Here is a 13,010-nt window from a genome sequence, read left to right as displayed (position 1 = left end):
GGGAAAATTGACATCTACCCATGAGATGTTGAGTTATCCAATTCATAAACATAGTAGGTCTCTCCACTTATTTAGATATTCTTCAATTTCTTTCATCACTGTTTTATAGTTTTCAGAATACGGATTACCCTTACACTTAAGTATCTTTTTTGAGCTAATGGAAATGGTATTGTATTTTAAATTTAATTTTGGTATGTATATTTTCATTGTTAGTATATAGAAATACATTCATTTTTGTAAGTTTATCTTATTTTTTGTGACATTGCTGAATTCACTTTTCTAGGAGGTTTTTTTCCCTAGGAGACTTTTTTTACTGCCCCTATAAATAGGGGCAGTTTTCTTTCTTTCTCATCTATATGCCTTTTAGTTCCTTTTCTTGGTTTATGGCACAGAGTAGAACTTCCTGCACTATGCTAAATAAGAGTAGTGAGACCAGACATCTTTGCCTTGTTCCCAATCTTAGTTTGAAGGCATTCAGTCCTTCACAGTTAAGTATAATGTTATCTATATGTTTGTCATGGGTGCTAATTATTATCAAGTTGAGAAAGCTCTTATGGTTTTTGAGAAGAAGTGAGATGTAATTTTTATTTTTGTTCCTCTATAGGTAAAGTGTATTTTACCTCTGGCTTCTTTCAGGATTTTTTTAAATTAAACTTTTTATCTTGAGATAATTGTACATTCAAATTTAGTTGTAAGAAATAATACAGAAAGATCCTGTGTACCTTTCACCCAGTTTCCCCTCATGGTGAAATGGAGTAAAACTATAGTACAATAACGGGATTTTTATTTAATCTTTGATTTTCTATAGTTTGAAACTGATGAGACTTCCCTGGTGGCACTGTGGTTAAGAATCTGCCTGCCAATGCAGGGGACACGGGTTTGATCCCTGGTCCAGGAAGATCCCACATGGTGCAGAGCAACTAAGGCCATGAACCACAACTACTGAGCCTGTGTGCCACTACTACTGAAGCCCATGAGCTTAGAGCTTGTGTTGTATAACAAGAGAAGCCACTGCAATGAAACTGTGTACCGCAATGAAGAGTAGCCCCTGCTCGCCACAACTAGAGAAAGCCTACATGCAGCAACGAAGACCCAAAGCAGCCAATAAATAAATTAATTAATTGATTTATGAATAAAAAGAAAGAAACCTATATGCCTAGGTGTAGGTTTTTTGGTGTTTATCCTGCTTAGTGTTATCTGAGTTTCCTGGATCTGTGATATGATGTCTGAAATTAATTTGGAGGAAATTCTCAGTCATTATTATTTCAAATATTTCTTCTTTTCCTTTCTCTCTTTCTTCTGGCTCTCCAATTATGTGCATGTTATACCTTTTTTAAAGTTGTTGCACTGTCCTTGGATTTGCTGTCCTGTTTTTTCAATTTTTGTTCTCTTTGCTTTTTGGTTTTTGAGGACTCTATTGATATATCTTCTAGCTCAGCGATTATTTTCTCATCCATGTCCAATCTATACTGAGCCCATCAAAGGCATCTTTCATTTCTGTTATATTGGGGTTTTTTTAATGTTTTTTTTTTAAATGGTGTCTAACATTTCTCTTTGGCTCTTTCTTAGGCTTTCCATCTCTCTGTTTACATTGACCATCTTTTCTATTCTTACATGCTGTCTACTTTATCCATTGGAGCCATTAGCATATTAATCATAGCTGATTTAAATTCCCGGTCTGATAATTCCAACATCCCTGTCATGTCTAGTTCTGATGTTTGGTCTGCTTTTCAAATTGTGGAGTTTTCCCCCCTTTTGATATGCTCATAATTTTTTGTTGGTAGCTAGACATGATGTACCAGGTAGAAGGAACTGCTATAAAGGGTAGTAATAATGAAGTGTTGCAGTGTGGGGAGAGGGGAAGCATTCTCTAGTCATATGATTAGGTCTCAGTCTTTTAGTGACATTACACTTCTGAACTATGAACTTCACAAATGTTTCTCATTCTCCTCCACCCCAGGTCAGACAGGATGGCTAGAATGCCCTGTAATTGGGTATTTTTCTTCTCCCTCATGGAAGGCTAGAGCCTGCTGGAATTGGCTCTGATAATAAAACAATAATTAGTCTTCTATTAATTAGTTTCCCCTGAGGGAAGGCCTTGTTAAGAAGAACAGAATACATTTCAAAATGGTTCCTTTTCCCCTCCCTCTGACAGAAGCACAAAGGGATTTTTCTCTGATATTTACTCTGGGAATCTGGTCAAGCTCCTGGAGGTAAATTTCAAAATATTTTTGGATCCCCCATTATTGCTTCCCCTCCCCCCTCCACATTGAGCCTCCAGCAGTTTGTCTATTACAGTTCAGATATTCCCACTCCAGCTCTGGTTCCCACAGTGGCTTCTGCTCTTGGGTCTCTGTGCCAGTAACCTGTGACTTTCTGTATTCCCCTGTCTGTCTCCTTAATTTTGGGGGTAGTGGTTTACCCTGTGTCCTCCCCTCTCTTACACATCCAAGAAGAGTTGTTGATTTTTTTTAAGTCTGCTCAGCTTTTTATTTGTTGGAGTGGTGATTTCAAGGCCCCTTACATTCATACTAGAAATTAGAAGTCCTTGATAGTGTCTTTTGATGGAAAAAATTTTCAACTTTTATGAAGTCTAATTTGTCTATTTTTTATTTTGTTGCCTGTACCATATCCAAGGAATCATCACCAAACCCAATGTCATGAAGTTTTGCTCTGTCTTCTTCCAAGAATTTTACAGTTTTAGGTCTTCCATTTAGGTCATAGATCTATTTGAGTTAATTTTTGTATGTGTTGTTAAGTAAGGGTATAACTTCATTCTTTTGCATGTGGATTTCCCGTTTTCCCAGCACCATTTGTTGAAAAGACTGGCTCTCCTCCCATTGAATGATCTTAGCACTTTGGTTGAAAATCATTTGACCATATATCTAAGGATTTATTTCTGGACTCTCTGTTCTGTTCCATTGGTCTACATGTCTGTCTTTATGACAGTACCACACTGTTTTGATTACTGTAGCTTTCTAGCAAGTTTTGAAAGCAGGTAGTGTGAGTCCTCCAATTCTGTTCTTATTTTTCAGGATTGTTTTGGCTATTTAGGGTCCCTTGAGATTCCATGTGATTCCATATACTGATTACCAAAAACTAAAGAAGGAAGCCCCATTTTGCCACCACTGGAGAGAATACAAAAATGGTAAGGACATAAATTATTTCAAATATGAAGTAAAAAAACAACAACAAGATTTTAAAGTAAAGGGAGAGTGGTAGGAAAGGTGTAGTGTTTTTGATATGCCTTTTTCAAGAAGAGGTGGCCAGGGAGCCTGGTGCCTGCTGCTTTCACTTCTGTTCTTCACAGCCTGCGGGGCAGGCAGTGGCCAGATTCACTACTCAGTCCCAGAAGAGGCCAAACACGGCACCTTTGTGAGCTGCATCGTTCAGGACCTGTGGCTGGAGCTGGCCGAGCTGGTGCCATACCTGTTCTAAGTGGCGTCCAAAGGCTGCGGGGTGCAGAACAGCATTTTGTTTGTGAATTCTCGGATTGACTGGCGAAGCTGTGCGGACAGAGCACGAAATATAGTATCCACCTGGAGGTGATTGTGGACAGGCCGCTGCAGATTTTCCTTGTGGAGGTGGACGTGAAGGACGTTAATGATAATCCACCAGGTTATTTATTCCTGAATCTAGACTGCTGGATTCACGTTTCCCGATAGAGGGCGCTGCTGATGCAGACATGGGTACCGACGCTTTTCTAATGTGCACTCCCAGCTCCAGTGATTATTTCTCTTTGGAAGTACAGGCAAGTAATAAACTAAGTAAGCTACTTTCGCCTGAACTGAGGAAATCTTAGGATAAAGTAGATACACCAGAACTTCGCTTATTATTGACAGCCACTGATGGAGGCAAACCAGAACAGGAAGGTACAGCTCAGCTGCTGATCTCAGTGCTCGACATTAATGATAATGCCCCATTGTTTGCCCAGGCCGTGTACAGTGTACACTTATTAGAGACTACTAATGTTGTAGCAACTGGAACTTTAATGACCACATTAAATGCCTCTGATGCTGATGAAGGTGTAAATGGTGAAATTGCCTTTTCCTTTGGCAATGATATTTCTCTTAACATTAAGACACACATACACACACACACACACACACACACACACACACACACACACACACACTTCAAAACTGATTCCAGATCAGGGGAAATTAGGCTAATTGGTAGGCTGAATTATAAAGAAAGAAAACCCTATGAAATTCAAGTAAAAACAGTTGATGAAGGAGGTCCCCAATGTCAAATCACTGCAAGGGTTTTTGTTTGTTTTGTTTTTTGTTTTTTAAGCTGTTTATTGGAGTATAATTGTTTTACATTGTTGTGCCCATTTCTGCTGTACAACAAAGTCAGTCAGCTGTATTTATACATATATCCCCATATCCCCTTCCTCCTGCAACTCCTTCCCACCCTCCCTATCCAACTCCTCTAAGCCACCACCAATCATTGAGTTGATCTCCCTGTGTTATGCAGCAGCTCACCACTAGCTATCTATTTTACATTTGGTAGTGATATATGTCAGTGCTACTCACACTTCGTCTCAGCTCCCCCTTTGCCCCCCAGCCCATGTCCCCAAGTCCGTTCTCTACATCTGCATCTTTATTCTTGCCATCACTGGGTTCATCAGTACCATTTTTTAAGATTCCATATATATGAATTAGCATATGGTATTTGTTTTTCTCTTTCTGGCTTACTTTGCTCTGTATGACAGACTCTAGGTCCATCCACCTCACTACAAATAATTCAATTTCATTCCTTTTTTATGGCTGAGTAATATTCCACTGTATACATGTGCCACATTTTCTTTCTCCATTCATCTGTTGATGGGCATTTAGGTTGCTTCCATGTCCTGGGCACTGCAAGGTTTTAGTGAAATTGCTGGTTGTAAATGATAATGCTTCGGAACTGGCTGTCACATCTGTCTTTGCGGTTCAGAGGACTCTCCACTCAGTACCGTCATCGCCTTCATCTCCTTGTCCGACAATTACTCTGGTGTCAATGGGTCGGTGACCTGCACCCTGACGCCTCATGTCCCATTCAAGCTTGTGCCCACATTCAAGAATTACTATTCGTTGGTGCTGGACAGAGCCCTGGATCGAGAAAATGTGACGAACTACGTGGTGGTTGTGACCACGAGGGATGGGGGCTCTCCCTCGCTGCCAGCCATAGCCAGCATGTGCGTGGAGGTGGCCAACGTGAACGACAACGTGTCCGCGTTCGTGCAGCCCGGGCACACAGGGTTCGTGAAGAACAACTCGCCCAGCTGCCACATCTTCACGGTGTCGGCGTGGGACGCGGACGCGCACGAGAACGCGCTGGTGTCCAACTCGCTGGTGGAGCGGCGGGTGGGCGAGCGAGCGCTGTCGAGCTACGTGTCGGTGCACGCGGAGAGCGGCAAGGTGTACGCGCTGCAGCCGCTGGACCGCGAGGAGCTGGAGCTGCTGCAGTTCCAGGTGAGCGCGCGCGACGCGGGCGTGCCGCCTCTGGGCAGCAACGTGACGCTGCAGGTGTTCGTGCTGGACGAGAACGACAACGCGCCGGTGCTGCTGCCGCCTGGGCTGGGCGGTGGGGTGGGCGCAGAGAGCCAACTGGTGGCGTGGTCGTTTCGCCAAGTAGACGCGGACTCGGGCTACAATGTGTGGCTGTCGCATGAGCTGCAGCCGGCGGCGGGTGCCGCGGGCAACCCGTTCTGCGTGGGGCTGTACACCGGCTAGATCAGAACCACACGCGCCCTAGACCGCCCATTATCCCCTCACGGCCTTCAGCTCCAGTCTTTGTCCAGGTCTGAACATGTTGGGAAGAAATGAACATCCAGAAACAAATTCGGTAATGTAAGTTCAACTTCTAAGATTTGGCTTTAGTTTTTAAATAAATTTTTACTTATCTAACCATCTTTTCAAATGTCGCTTTAAAAGATGTTTTCCAACTGTTCACTAAAGTCGCAACAAATCTTACCATTTATTGTAGATATTTATTCTATTACATATCGCTGCATCTTGAATGGAACTTGGAATCAAACAACAAAAAAACTAATGTAGGGACAAATTATTATATTCCTTGGTTCAAATACTAGTATTCTTTTGAAAGAATACTGAAATATTAAGCAGTCGATCATATTTAACACAGGATCTTAACATAGTCACATACAGTGACCTTTTCAAGTTTATATCTCGCAATGAAATGTCAAGCCCTGGACAAAAAATTGCAGGCAAATTTACAGAAAGCATCTTTATTCCCATAAGCTTTTATGTTTCAAAGTGGGCAATTAAAAAAATCATTTTAAGCAAAAGTAATTTAAATATATTTGTAGGGTGATATTTTAATTTATATGTTAAAATATACAACTATTTTTTCATTGCCATTATGATCAGTATCATGATGTCAATGACTTTGAGTTCTCCAGGTTCTAGAAAACTTAATATGGAATGAATGTTATTGTAGAATCCGGTTAGGAAACACTTAGCACCTTCCACTTACAAATGTTCTGACACTTTATTTTTACTTCTCTCAACCTTTCCAATAACTTTGTGAAGTGCATACTTTAGTCTCACTTTGTGGATGAAGTGCTGAGTGAGGCTCAGAAAAACTAAGTTCAGTATTTTTACTAAGTTATCTCCAAATTTCCCAAGGATATCCAAAACTTGCTTGTGCTAATGCACTTTATTACCTTTTATAAAATATTTAAGGTAGCTTACAATGGAAGATATTTACAAGAGCAATTTAAAAAATCTATTTAAAATCCAAAGTGGGGACTTCCCTGGTGGCACAGTGGGTAAGATCTGCCTGCCAATGCAGGGGACGAGGGTTTGATCCCTGGGCGGGGAAGATCCCACATGCCGCAGAGCAACTAAGCCCATGTGCCACAATATTGACCATGTGCCCTAGAGTCCACGAGCCACAACCATTGAGCCCTTGTGTCGCAACTACTGAAGCCTGTGCACCTAGAGCCCATGCTCCATAACAAGAGAAGCCACTGCAATGAGAAGGCCACGCACTGCAACGAAGAGTATCCCCCACTCTCTGCAACTAGAGAAAGCCTGTGTACGGCAATGAAGACCCCAAACAGCCAATAAATAAATAAATTTATTTAAAAAATAATAAATAAAAGCCAAAGTAAAAGATCAAGAGAAGAGTGGGAACAATTTATCAAAAAGTCAATCATAGGCTGAGGGTAAATCCTAATACTCACCTTCCTGGAAGTAAATACAGAAATATAAAAAAGAAAAATAAAAGGAAATTCTCTATACCAATTCTTCAAGAGAGGGCTACCCTAGAGGCACAGTGGTTAAGAATCCACCTGCAAATGCAGGGGACTCTGATTTGATCCCTGGGCTGGGAAGATCCCACGTGCCACAGAGCAACTAAGCTCGTGTGCCACAACTACTGAGCCTGCACTCTAGAGCCCAAGAGTCACAACTACTGGGTCCACATGCTGCAACCACTGAAGCTTGAGTGCCTAGAGCCTGTGCTGCACAACAAGAGAAGCCACCGCACTGAGAAGCCCGCACACTGCAATGAAGAGTAGCCCCGCTCACCACAACTAGAGAAAACCCATGGGCAGCAATGAAGATCCAACACAGCCAAAAATGAATGAATAAATAAATAAATAAATAAATAATCTTCAAGAGAGGAAAAAAACCTCCTCTCTTCCTGCTGTAAATTCAGAGTTGATTACTGATCATTATGTAAGGGTTTATCAATATACTGAACAGTCTATTTGATAGCAGTTTTGAAAAACCAGCTGAAACATATTTGTTATATAGTTATATTTGTTAGTCACTAAGTCAAGAGCATAATGTTAAATTTTATTTCCTATGTTTAATTCTGAAGCTACACAAGTATTAAATGAACATATTTTTGTTTACAAATATTTCAATAAACATATCCCCTTGCGAAAGTGTTCTATAAGAAATTAGTGTAATTTAATAGTTACGTTTCTAGATATTTGAATGGACATAGTGCTGTTGCTTGAATTGTTTCAAGAAACAGGCAGTGAGCATGTTTCTGTAATTTTTCAAATATTAATTATCATACCCATCCAGGCTTTTGGCAAAAATCAGCAAAATAATAATAATGATAGTTTTAGAGTCACATTGCCAAGAAAAGTTTCCAGCTCCTTTAAATATGACATAAACTTTGCAAGATTATACAACTGGGAAAGATAAATTGAGAAGTCAAAAAATAATCTCTCTTCCTTAATTCACATTACCTATGTCCCCCATGTCCAGCCTTAGGAGTTTCTCTAGGGACGCTTGATATATTTACTGATGGATCCATTCCACAAGCACACATGGAAAGCCTACTACATACTAAGCCCTGCTGTAGAAACTAGGGACCTAGCAAGAGAGAAACAAGATAGGCAAGGTCCTTCGGGGATCACATTGTAACCTGTTTAAAATAACATTTGTGTTATGAAAAGACTTGAATTTGGTGTACTATTGCCTTTTCAGTTTCCTTTGTCTTAACAAGGTGTCTATAAAGGAGGATCTCATTCTATTCATTACTTTTAAAAAATAGGAAATATAATGCTGACTGTTATTAGTAAGTTTTCTGGAAAAAAAGCAGATGTAGGCTTTCCTTCTTTATGTGATTTGCCCTCAGAAAACTGTATGTAATTCTCATTGCCTTAACTAAAGAAAATATAATCAAGTAGATGGAAAATGCCCTGGAAAGGGGAACTAAAATGATCAAAAAATTAGGAGGGATAGAAGAAACTATGTTTTAAGGCCAAACTGAAAAATCATAAACAGTATGGAGACGGTAAATATATATTACTTCTATCAAGCCAAAAAAACTTGAGTTAGAGGCTGACATTTGAAGCTAGGATGGTACAACTTGTTTCTTCAAGAATTTATATAGGTTGAAAAATCAATTATCTAGCAGTACTTCACTGAGAGGTTAACAATAAGATTTCTAATGGAATTGGACATCACTTGAGAAATACTAATAGCCCTTTAAATTTGGCCTGAAGAGATTCAGGCGTGCCTTCACACAGCTACACTGGGATCACTGTCAAAACAAAATTTTAGATAGATGCATTATGGATCTAAGAACAGGCAAACATTTCTTTCCATATTATGATTAGAATTGTAAAGATTAAAAGTTTTCTGGGTTAGTTGAAGGTATTAACTTGGAGGTGAATCTCAAATATTAGTTAATGACCACTAAATCAAAAAAAGTGGTTTTAAGATTACAAAGTTTAAAAAGTGATTTTAAATGAAAGGGTAATTCTGGGATGGAGGAAAAGATGATTGTGGAGTGGTGTTGTTACTTAATATTTATTTTTAATATAAATATGAATGGATTTCCCATCGGTAGTTAATATTCTTGTGCCATTCAGAATCTTTGTGCCAACTTTCAATAGTTTTGTCTTTCTTTACAAGATTTCTCCCAGGAAATGTATTTCTAAGTCTCTTCTTTATAAAGATGACCCAGTTACCTTATTTTTCTACTTTCCCACCGTTCTTTGCTATCGTTAACATTTGTTATTCATTGAACATTTTAGTATTAATAAAAACTTAGACTAATATAGATTTATGGAAAAAATTATTTTTTTGGTATTTATTTCATGGTATGTTTACAATTCAAACTGGTCATTCATTTAGGAAGTTTATTGACTTAAAAATGGCCATGTCCTCAAAAGGCAAATTTATATTTGCTGAGATCTTATTACCAGATTATAATCATTGTTAGGCAATTGGATTAGTTTTGGTTAATGTTAATTATCCATTGAAGCTGGCAGCTTCACACCTTTGCTGTCCATCTGGAAAAGCTAGGCAAAGATCATCATGCTGTTATACTGAGAATAACAGTGTTATTCTTATTTTTCTATGAAGGCTCCAAAAAAATCCCAGTGGAAACAAAAACTATGATTGCTTTCAGTAAAATATTAGTAAAACATATATTATTATCTTTTGATTATTCAATTTCAGTAATGAATTTCAGTTTCATGGCTATGATTTTAGAAACTGCAATTTTATTTTCAAGTAACCTTGGTATGATGATACCAGTGTGATTTCATTTGCAGGGGAATATAATGTTTACATTGCCTAAAGTACAAGAAAGAACACCTGAGAAGACTATTTCTTGATAAATTCCTTCTTTTTCAGAAAACTTCCTCTCTAAGATTAGAACTGTAATTCTATTTTCTAGTATAACAATAAGTGATTAGAGAAGCTGGGTATCATTTCAAGTACCTTTGAGACTTGTGGTCAGTCAAGAATACAAATAGATGAGAATGAGAAATAGTTCTTTATTTTGGTAGCCACCATTAATATTTCTGTTCTCTTCCTTCTGGGAACACTGGAAGATTTCACTTCTTTGCTACGTTGAGCTGTGATTTTCTTTGATCAATGAAATGTGCATGATGTATATCACTTCCAAGCAGAAATAGATCATTGCTAGTGCAAGACTGTCTTCTGCAGTCTTTTCCTGTTGCAGCATTTATGGAAGTACAGGTTGATGTTGAGATGCCATAAGATCAAAGCATTTTGGGATGCTGAGCCAACATGTGGAGAAAAGCTGTCCTAGGCAGTCTTCCATATGAGGACTTTGCAGGAGTCAGAAATAAAATTGTGTTTATTTTAGAGGTAAAATGGAAATAGTCAATATACAGCAACATAGTCATTGTTTTGGGGTTCCACTGCTGTTAAGCTAATGTGGATAGAATACATTTTAAGGGGGAGAGTATTACAACAGGTAGTAACGCAACTGATAGGAGAACATTATTATTGACCTTGCACTAAGGTATCTGACTGTTAAGTCGATGAAGTAACTTGGATTCTGTGGAAAAAATTGTTGTGTAGTGATTTATTTTTTTTATAAATTTATTTATTTATTTATTTAATTTATTTAGTGGCTGTGTTGGGTCTTTGTTGCTGCACATGGGTTTTCTGTAGTTCCTGAGAGCAGGGGCTACTCTTCATTGTGGTGTGCAGACTCCTCATTGTAGTGGCTTCTCTTGTGGAGCACGGGCCCTAGGCACGTGGGCTTCAATAGTTGCAGCACATGGGCTCAGTAGTTGTGGCTCACGGGCTCTAGAGCACAGGCTCAATAGTTGTGGCACACGGGCTTAGTTGCTCCGCGGCATGTGGAATCTTCCCAGGGCAGGGCTCGAACCTGTGTCCCCTGCATTGGCAGGCGGATTCTTTACCACTGCGCCACCTAGGAAGTCCGTGATTTATTTTTATATAAAAAGCAGGACAAGAAAAAATAATAAACTGAACTTAAAATGTTTTAGACACCTCTTTTCTTTCTTTCTTGCCTAGCATCCATTTCCCCTTCTTGTTTTTTTCCTTCTGGGACATTGTTGTAGTTTTGTGAAAGACTTGAATGAGGATTTTTCAAGAGTGAATGCTCAGACACATAAATCTTAGGGAATTGACAGTTTGCTTTAATAGGTACAAAGGAAATAATTTTAGCAATAGATACTACATTAGTTTCATAGTGCTGCTGCAACAAACCTGGGGGCTTGAAACAACAGAAATTTATTCTCTCACAGTTCTAGAGGCTAAAAGTTCAACAACAGGATGTTGGCAGGGTCATGTTCCTTCTGAAGCCTCTAGGGGAGAATTCTTCCTTGCCTCTTCCAGTTTCTGATGGTTCCTGGCATTCTTTGGCTTGTGGCAGCATACCTCCAATTTCTGCCTGTCTTCACATTTCCTTCTTTCGTGTGTCTCTGTGCATCTTCTCTTGTTGTCTCTTATAAGGACACCTGTCATTGGATTTGTGGCCCATCCAAATCTAGAATAATGCTAGGGTCCAGGTTATCTTAACTATATCTGTAAAGATCTTTATTCCAAATAAAGACACATTTTTAAGGTTCTGCGTGGATATATCTTTGGGGGGGCTACTATTCCAACCACTGCAGATACAAAGAGATGTCAAACTTGGTGGTATTTGTTGAGCATGGCTTCTCAGTCTCCTTTCCCCACTGGAGGAAATGTCCTTGGATTTCTGGCAATGGTACTTTATCTCTCTGAGGGAGGGAGAGAGACATTCTAGGTCCTTAGAAACCCTGAATAACATCAGAATGTGTCTCATACCTTCAGACATGTCATTCTCAAAATCCAGCAAAATTACTTTATAGGATTGCAAAAATTCCCTTAAGCAAGCCATGTTTTCCTAGAGCTAATATCTGGATTCTAGGCATAATTCCTTAATATGTTAACAGTAGCCAGTAAGTGGCCACCAATTATAAAAACCTTCGGGATCTTACAAGTATGCCGTTGCATTGCAACTACATAATGATAAAATGTAGTGTGTAGCTATATGCAGTCAGTTTAAGCTCCAGGAGAAATTGGGTACATGAGTCCTTGCACTGGCCTTCATGAGAACCAACCTCCTCATTTTCAGTCTACGTAATTTAGGAATGCCTGATTTCATCTCCTGGCTTCAAGAATGAATAAGTAACCCATGTCTGGCGAGTGTGAGAACCATCACAACTACTGGCTCAAGGAAAGATACATTATCCAAACTGGGTCAAAGGAAATGATATTCTAGGATTTCTGCTGGGGCTATTAGGAAAAGAGCATTTTCTTTCTTCTGAGAGTCACTAAGTGTGGGCTGAAAATAGGTAGCCTAAAAGCTACTTTGGCCATTTTTGCCATCACATGTAAAAGTATTATAAATGTTGAGATAATTTTCTTATGGCATTATTAAAGTGTGTATACGCAGCTCTTCCTGAAACTAGTAAATAGTTGTCCACTTCCATGCATAAGACATGAAATGATGCTCTGCTGTTTTGCTTAAGTCAGTTTACTTAGGGTTCATTTTTAGAATATGATTAATATAAGTATATACTTTATAGATGATGTGAATAAGTATCTTAAGATATTGGACTCAAGGGAGAAGTTAGCCTTGGTTTTCAGTACCAGGAAAAGCTAGTTTTTCTTTAGCAAGGATTTTTCTTTTCTTTTAAGGACACTATAAATCTTGCAATTAATTTTGTTTTCCTCTTTGCTGAAAACAAAGTTTGTGGCCTCCTTAGAGTAACTGAAAATAAC

At 39.0% G+C, this 13,010-nt stretch overlaps 1 pseudogene; it reads left to right on the top strand.

Moving 5' to 3' along the window:
• Positions 1 to 3,243: 3,243 nt before the first annotated feature.
• On the top strand, positions 3,244 to 5,751 carry LOC130843360 (protocadherin alpha-1-like; annotated as a pseudogene).
• Positions 5,752 to 13,010: the final 7,259 nt, after the last annotated feature.

This window comes from Hippopotamus amphibius, chromosome 1, assembly GCF_030028045.1.
Source record: "Hippopotamus amphibius kiboko isolate mHipAmp2 chromosome 1, mHipAmp2.hap2, whole genome shotgun sequence".
Taxonomy (NCBI): Eukaryota; Metazoa; Chordata; class Mammalia; order Artiodactyla; family Hippopotamidae; genus Hippopotamus; species Hippopotamus amphibius.
The sequence above is the reverse complement of the archived record's forward strand: the minus strand, read 5'-3'. Positions and strand labels throughout refer to the sequence as shown.